Source organism: Macrobrachium nipponense, chromosome 12 (genome assembly GCF_015104395.2).
Source record: "Macrobrachium nipponense isolate FS-2020 chromosome 12, ASM1510439v2, whole genome shotgun sequence".
NCBI classification, from domain to species: Eukaryota; Metazoa; Arthropoda; class Malacostraca; order Decapoda; family Palaemonidae; genus Macrobrachium; species Macrobrachium nipponense.
The window spans coordinates 24501212-24511211 of record NC_087205.1 but is presented as its reverse complement, the minus strand read 5'-3'; the positions used below and the strand labels follow the sequence as shown (position 1 = coordinate 24511211).

Sequence of the window (10000 nt, the reverse complement as noted above, 5' to 3'; positions counted from 1 at the left end):
CCATGGGTTTAGGTAAACAGATCCCATCGTACAGGAACCATGGATTTAGGTAAAGAGATTCCATCGTACAGACCATGGATATAGGTAAACAGATTCCCATCATTAGAGCCATGGATTTAGGAAAACAGATTCCCATCGGGTTAACAGCCAGGGGTAGGTAAACAACATTACCCATGGCAGCCATGGATTTTAGGTAAAGAGATTTTCCCATCGTACAGCCAGGATATAGGTTTACGGATTCCCAGCGTACAGCCATTGGGTTCAGGTAAACAGATTCCCATCGTACGCTAGGGTTTATGGTAAACAGATTTCCCCACCGTGCCATGGTTTATGTAAACAGATTCCCATCGTACAGCCATGGATTTACGTAAACAGATTCCCATCGTACAGCCATGGATTTAGGTAAACAGATTCCCATCGTACAGCCATGGATTTAGGTAAACAGATTCCCATCGTACAGCCATGATTTAGGTAAACAGATTCCCCATCGTACCAGCCATGGATTTAGGTAAACAGATTCCCATCGTACAGCCATGGATTTAGGTAAACAGATTCCCATCGTACAGCCATGGATTTAGGTAAACAGATTCCCATCGTACAGCCATGGATTTAGGTAAACAGATTCCCATCGTACAGCCATGGATTTAGGTAAACAGATTCCCATCGGACAGCCATGGATTTATGTAAACAGATTCCCATCGTACAGCCATGGATTTAGGTAAACAGATTCCCATCGGACAGCCATGGATTTAGGTAAAGAGATTTCCATCGTACAGCCATGGATTTAGGTAAACAGATTCCCATCGTACAGCCATGGATTTAGGTAAACAGATTCCCAGGGATTAATGCTGACCATAATAACCCTCCTGTTATCAATATGACTGAATAAAATATGAAAGGTCATACTCTTGTCATCAACAGATGCAAAATTAAGGCAAAGGACAATAAAGAAAATATAGTGGCCAATAAAAAATATAGTCTTATATGCAGATAAACTAATAAACAATAAAATGTGCACATTATACACAGCAAATCTCTGGAGTAGATTACCTGTGGATCGATGTAATGAGGAAATTACATTCAATTACATTCTAATTTTTGTATTTTATTTTAAAATTTTTCCAATTAGCCACAATGACTTCTTGAACTCTTCACAGTTTCTGGGATACACTTGTACCTGCAACACAAAAAAACAATATATATCTATATACATAAACAAAATTTAGCTCCTTGTATTCCTCCCATTTGTGAAGGTGGTTCGTGCCAGGTTACACCATTTTGGGCTGGGTTTGCAATCACCATATTCATCTCCATTTCCAGTTGTGATTTACTCCACATGAATATCTTACAGATCAGATCCTTAATTATTCCTAGGGTCAATATATAACCTACAGGTTTTAAACAGATTTGTTTATTAACATACATACATACACACATATATCCATATATTGATACATACATATATATATATAGATATATATATATATATATATATTATATATATATATATATATATATATATATTATATATAGTGTATGATGTGCGTGGTATACATGTATATGTTTATGTGTGTGTGTGTATGAGATGGGGTGTTACGTTCATTACTACGCCTTCTGAAGCCAACGTAATGAGGGTGTCTTGACTGTTAATACATTACGTCAGTTATCAGTCCCGAACACAAGATCATTATTCCGTTGCAGTTAGCCAGATGTATCTAACCCCGTTATCATTTTTTTTGAGTTTGTACTTAATGGAGTTGCTTTTAATGGTTCTGGTCTAAATTAAAGCAATATTATCTCCCTTTAGTTTTCACTTTTTTTTATCTATTAGTTTCGGTTCGTTACAAGTAAAAAGGTTTAATGATGATTAGTCAATTTTCTGGCTAATATATATATATATATATATATATATATATATATATATATATATATATAGTATATATATATGATATATATATAGATATATAGATATTATATATTAATATATAATATATACTATTATATATATGTATAGTATAGTATATATATATATATATATATTATATATATATATATATATTATATTATATACTCATCTATCTTATATATATATAATGATAGTATTATATATATAATATATATATATATGATATATATAGTATATATATATATATATATATATATATATATATATATACTTGTGTATATAATATATATATATAATATATATATATTTCATAATATATATATAATATATATAGTATATATATATATATCTATATATATATATGGCATATATATATATATATGCTATATATAATATATATATATATATATATATATATATATATATATATATATATATCTATATATACATACATACTATTAACTTCACGATGTCTTCAGATTTGGGAACCTTTACACTCGTTAACCTCATGGATCTACGCTTTTAGCTGCAATGTTTTATATATATAATATATATATATATATATATATATATATAATATTATATATATTATATATATATATATATCATATATATTATATATAATAGATATATATATATATATATATATATATATATATATATATATATATATATATATATTATATATATATTATTTATATAAATATACTATATATATATATATATTATAATATAATTATTATATATATATATATATATATATATATATATATATATATATATATACATATAGTATATATATATATATATATATATAGACTATATATATATATATATATATATATAATTATAATATTATATATATTATATATATTAATAATATATATTAATTTAATTTTTTATATTATTAATTCTATTTTATATATATCTATATATATTATATATATATATTATATATATATATATATATATATATATATATATATATATATATATATATATATTATATCGGTCGTTATCTAACACGTCCAATTATGCTTTATGAATAAATTTAATTCTATTTCGCATAGGATAAAGCAAGCATTAAAAGATCAAACAGCTGTGTGTGTGTGTGATGTGTGCTTAATTTGTGTGGGAGCATCGTAATGATTGTCGTTTACCTTTATTTATTTTTATTAATGCTGATAACAGTGTTAAACATTCACAAGGAACACTTTTTTAAAAATGGGTAAAATGATTGTGTCCCTGTCTCCCTGCAATGTATTCCTATTATTACTGTTATTCCATTCCAAATCTGTAAAGAATCACAAGGAACAATCCAAACTTGTTTTTACCATTAACTGGAAAAGCGAGGGACATATAACAGCTCTCATACGCGTGCAAGAAGAGCCCACAAGCAGAATAGAACCAGTGAACAATAAATAATAATATAATAAAAGGGCATATTTAGTGAGATCTTAATATTGTAGGATGGGGTGGGGTTACGCATCCTCAGACGGTTATGACTTTATCTCCTATGATGATCCTACAGCCCAGCCCTCCGCGCCATGACCCTTCCTATCTGTTACCGGGTCCAATAATCCTTAATCCCCCTACCCCCCAAAAAACTCCTACAGACTGCCCCCACCCCTTCCTACAAGACTTACCTTCCCAGACAACCCCTCCTCCAACGGATCCCAGCCAACACACTCATTATAAACAGCCAACCACCGTCCCTCTCATGTCGGTGAATCCACTGGTATACCCCCGTTCAAACCCCACCCCGCACCTTCCACCTTCCAACCTACCAACCATAATAATCCCTTCCAGCCACCTGGAACCGATATCCCCCGCACATCCAACGACCAACTCTTAGAGGAGTACCGCTAGGCGATAGGTAACTCACACAGACACACGGCGCGGCGTTCCGATCACGGCAGGTATAATAATATAATAATAATATCGAGCCATATTCATTATCGGATTATTATCCAAATGGATTTGTGTAATCTTCCTCGTTTCAGAATTGATTTCACTTTGGTAAGCAGCGAGAATATTCGAATATTCATTCTCTCTCAGCGCTTAATCTGTTTCTGGTTCCTTTTGAAAAATGTGGACTGATGAATTTCCTTTGCAATCATTATTTTCCCCGTACTCACACACACACACACACAAAGAGAGAGAGAGAGAGGAGAATCTTAATCAGCTTGAAGACTACCTTTTCACACACACACACACACACACACACACACACACACACACAGAGAATCTTACTCAGCAAAGAAAAATTATCATACTGAAGACTACTTTTACACACACACACACACACACACACACACACACACAGAGAAGAGAGAATCTATCCTCAGCAAAGAAAAATTATCATACTGAAGAGACCTACTTTTACACACACACACACACCACACACACACACACAGATAGAGAGAGCGAGATGAGAGAGAGAGAGGAGAGAGAGAGAGAGAGATCTTGATTTGCAAACAAAAATTATTATCATATTAAAAACATCCTCTTACTCTCTTTGGAGTCTGATGTGGTTTTGACCAACTTGCACCAGACGTCAAAGGTGGATAATTATTAGTGTTTTCATTCATTCTCTATTACTGCTTTCAACTGTCATATTTTATACGGAATTGGACTCAGCTTAACCATACACACCTTCAAAACAAAGGTTTTTATTATTCTTAAAAATTTTCAACAGTTTGACACGATATTTTATTTGCAGCCTTTGTTCCTTGAAGCGCAAATGACCTAGTACGTCCTGGCACATAGAAATAAACAAAAACGAGGCGAATTAAGCCCGAACATCCATCTCCATAAAAAAAATAAATAAAAATAAAATAAAATAAACAAATAGAGAACCTTCCACCTCCTGTTTTATAAGGTATGCTTATTTGCGTCCGACAGCGTTAATTAATATCCAGGCCTTTTTTTTATGGTGTTTCATATTTTTCTATTTCTTTTCCTGCGGTGGTGCGCAATATTTCTCGCTGAAATACCCCCCCCCCCACCCCACCCCTCCCCAAACCCTCCCCCTGTATCGTGGTGCAAGTCACATACGTTAGAAGTTCGAGATATAATTGCAAATACTGCGGATTTGCATGATTTTTATTGCGGTTTTTGTTAGTGAGGAATGTGTGTAATTGCTCTTAAAAACCTGTGTGTGTGTGTGTGTGTGTGTGTGTGTATGAGCTGAGGGGTGTGGCTGTATGGAAGTGAGTATATACGTATGATAATTTCACAGATTTTACAACACATTATATATATATATGAATATATATATATATATATATATATATATATATATATATATGTGTGTGTGTGTGTGTGTGTGTGTGTATTTATATATATATATATAAGCAAATACCACAGGAAAATGATAGTCAGAAATCCAAGCGCTTTCGTCTTTACTAAGACATTGTCAAGGAGCGAATGAAATACAATTGGAGAGAAAGGTCTCAGGTACACAACAAGATCAAGAATACCAGATAGTTAATTGTTAAAAGGGTAAAAAATAAAAGAGATAATCCAGGATGACCGGATATCACACGGTCACAAACCTAAACAGATTTGACCCTAACCGAAATTACAAAGTATCTTTACAGTCCAAAACATGTAAAAACTGAATATATTAATTTGTTGCTTATATTTATCTATAACTTTTATCATTATGAAAGCATCAAGTTTAATTAAATAAACCAAGACTTAGATTTAGAACATTTCTATTATTTGACTTGATGAAACAAGATTCAATGATATTCCTTTTAACTTTGTCATTACATGAGATTAAGGCTCTTGCTTGACTCCAGTTAATAGGATGATCTAAATCTCTCATATATACGAATAATGCATTCGATATTTGCCCAGTTCTCACAGAATATCTTTCTCTACTTATAAAATAAACAACCCACTTACATACATCCTTATATGAAAGAAACTTGTGCACTTGTGTGTTTAACACGCACACGATTTATGTATTTTACATTTCCATTCTAATAAATAAATCATAAACATCCTATCCTAAAATTCCTTTATCTTTAACTCAAAGCGAAACACATTTTCTCAGGCGTTTTATTTCTAGTCTTTTCTGTGGGGGTTTCCAAACCCCTACAACAACTGCAACAAAGTAATTTGTAAGCTTACTCCCCGAGTAAGCGAAAAAATGATGAGGAAAATGAAGAGCGTTGTAACGACAAAGCCTTGACAACACAACGTGAGCTGCTCGCATGTCGTCGTGAGGTCAACAAGATATTATTGAACATCAACGGTAGTTTTAGTCATGTGTGCATCAGCCGGAAGCGAGTGGACAGCCCTTTTGCTAAATCCGGAAGTTCTACTTACACTTATCTTATCACAGACCCGTCAACCTATTTACCTATTACGTTATGCGGGTCCTCGTAATTATTTTTTTTATTTATCTTTTATTTTTTTGCCAGAATTTAATGGTCTGTCCTACATTTGGGATGAATTTCTTTCGACTTAATTTCACGGACTGCTAGTTTGTCCCACATTTGAAAATATATATTTATTTTCTACGGGGGTGAGGGTGATTTTACATTCATTAATCTAATGCGCTGCATTAGTTTCGAGCAAATATTAGTCAAAACAGTTATTTTACATCTTTATGCTTGATTGATAAGGACTTAAAATTTCTGGGATATTTTTTTTGGCATGCCTCGAAATGAGAATGCATGTACATACAATACTGTAATTCTGTTCAACTATATCAATTACTGTCTGATTTACGAAATATTGTTGAAACTAGCGTAAAAACGGAACATGAACAGTGTATGCAAATATATATATATATATATATATATATATATATATATATATATATATATATATATATATATATATATATATATATACATATATATATATATATATATATATATATATATATATATATATATATATATATATATATATATATGAGGGCGTGCGTGTCGTTAACGTATGCACAAGTATATATCTTTATCTTCTACTGAACTCACAGTTGCCATAAAACTAAAATAGCTGCGTGCGTGAGTGTTTGCAATTGCTGACGTACATGCACGTGAATATTTAAATTGACACACATTTGCCGTCTAACCACAGGTTCTCCGACCTGCGCAGTACCAACTATGTTAATTAAGCAATTACATCTACTTTTCCCCCCGAGTCACAAAATGCGTCTTACTTTGCTATTCGATTAAATTATCACGGCATGCAGACATGAATTCTATTAACGATAGTTTTCGCTTTTCGGGAAGAATATTTCTCTCTCTCTCTCTCTCTCTCTCTCTCTCTCTCTCTCTCTCTCTCTCTCTCTCTCTCTTCTCTGTAGGGTGATGAAAAGTTTTATTTGCGTGTAGTAGTTTTCGAATATATCTTATTTTAGGAGAGAGAGAGAGAGAGAGAGAGAGAGAGAGAGAGAGAGAGGAGAGATAAAAGTAAGCCGCCGTGACTCCTGGAAAGCTCAAGCCAAACACAAGCAAGCAAGCAACCACACACTTACAAGCCTGGATCATCCTTAAGCACGCTGGAACCTGGAAGCCTTCTGGTTTTAGATCCAGGAGGTAAGCTAATGCAGGAGGGAGGTGGGGAGGGGGTGGGGTTAAGGAGGCCTTCCATGGAAAACAAGGTAAGAAAAAAAACAAAAAAACAAATGATATTCTCCTGCACAACGACGTCACGAGGCTTCGCCTTATGGTAATGACGTCTTACAATGGGGTCGTTCAATCCACAACGACCCATTGTGAAAAACTTCATTACATGAATAGTTCAAGAAACAGCTTGTGGGGGGGAACCAACCTGCATTTACGCGCCTACGGGCGCGCGTGTGCCTACAAATGCGGAGGCTGTGCATTCAGTAAACAAGCATGCATAACTGCACTATGTGTACAACTGTGTGTACACGCTTTGATCAATAATAAGCTATTTGTATGAATGATAAGTAAAAATACGCATGTACATTTGGATAACATATGTAAGCATAAGAGTACACAGAAGCACATAAGCAAGTTTGGAATGTATACGTAAGTATACCAAATTACTTCCCGTAACATTTGTAGATGCATGTGGGTAAGCGAGTATAAATCTGGAATATATAAAATGTTTAAATACGGCCATAAATATGGCAGCCTCATGCGTAAATATATAATTTATACATGGTTTAAGTGCATATATGTGAACATGAATGCATGCATGTCTAAACCTATAGAAGACAAGTATGCATAAAAATATGTTAATATGTTCATGCCTATATAAATGTATTCCATAATCATGTATAAAATCTTCGGGCAAAGATGTGTAAACTCTGAAATGTTTAATCAAATACGCAAACAGCAACGTATGAATGTAAGTATGCAGTGTATATGCATATACACAGTGTTGGCTATATGCCTGTGTCCTGGACAGGAAAAAGTTAAAAGTCAACTTTAGCACAGGAATAAGTACCATAACCACAAATTCACGCACAAATACACAGACACACAGATAATATATATATATATATATATATATATATATATATATATATATATATATATATATATATATTATATACATAACGACCCATTAAAACGATCTGGTTTAAAGTATTTTAGTGGGCCTTTTATACTTAAGAGGTATCCTATTTTACCAGAAGAACTTATTTACACACATACACATATACATGCATATATATACACACACACACACACACACACACACACACACACATATATATATATATATATATATATATATATATATATATATTACATATACATAATCAGTCAGTTCTCACAGCATGTGAGCATTCGCATATTTTAGCCTCCATGGCCAAATTTCACTTTCCAGACTTCGCCGTTCCAGGCGCCCAGCGGCGGATACTTCCGGCTTGTGTACATCGGTGCAGTGGTTAATTTGTTTTCCAGCTAAGTGTTAGTGCCTGTCCCTGGCTGGTTGGTTCACAGCTCTTCCAGCCAAAATAGAATTTACAGCAGTGTAAACTTACGGAACGTTTCATTATGAGAAGATGTACCGCGTATTATCATAAAAAGAAATGTTTTACTTCGCTCGCATCTGTTTTGTTATTTTTTTTCTTATTTTGAATATGTTCAGTAATGAGCCTCAGTGGAAAATTTCACCGCACAATTACAAAAATCATAATAATGGATATACTCGTACATATTACTGACACCTTTTTATTCAATATTATTATTACTAAAGGCTGGTCCACACGCTACGTTTTGCACAACCTTTTGTCTGCACAGTTCAAGACGTTGCAGATAAAACGTTGCGTGTGGACAGGAAAACAGCGCAGTTTTGACTTCAGCGCAAGACGGTACAGTTGCAGCGATGACTGAGCTACGAGAGCATAGATATCCATGAACTGTGCAGACAAGTCGGTACGTGTAGACGGTAGCACCGTCTTTCGTTTCATTTTGTGCCTCAATTTTAATTCAACAAGCGACAATGGCAGACCTTAGGCAATGTTCTCGAGAGTTCCTCACAGAATTTATTGCATTGTACGAAAGTTTCCCATGCATTTTATGGTGGATGAAATACGATTAAAAAACCAAATTATACGCAATTAATAATACAGATCATTTACAATCAACCATTGCTAATAATAATAATAATAATAATAATAATAATAATAATAATAATAATAATAATAATAATAATAAAAGCAACAGAAGAGTTGTTGAATTTCCTCTTATTGATTTCTGTGGCCTAAGACTTTTTGTCTTTTAAACAGACCGTACACACACACACACACACACACACACACACACACACACACACGTCAAAATTGACAAAAGGAGTACCTCCTCCATGACGATGTTGACAAAACTGAGCGAAACTCGTACAAACATCATGGTACCGTGTGGACGCAATAAAATTGTAAGGTTTTCATTCCATCTTAAGACTGCGCAGACAAATTGTTGTGCAAAACGGAGCGTGTGGACCTGCCTTAAAACTTTAGTTATTCAGCGTTATAATTATAGCTGCGATCTTTCCAGGGTCTGCTGAAGTAATTCAAACATTAATTTCCTATGCAATTACTCCCGTTACATTACAGCTATAACCAATAATAACGATAAATCATATTAATCTCTGAGCTGC

At 33.4% G+C, this 10000-nt stretch overlaps 1 protein-coding gene across 1 annotated transcript in view; it reads left to right on the top strand.

Annotated features, from left to right (window-relative positions):
• LOC135224418 (nephrin-like) overlaps positions 1–10000 on the top strand; it is a 383929-nt gene that overhangs the window by 199204 nt on the left and 174725 nt on the right.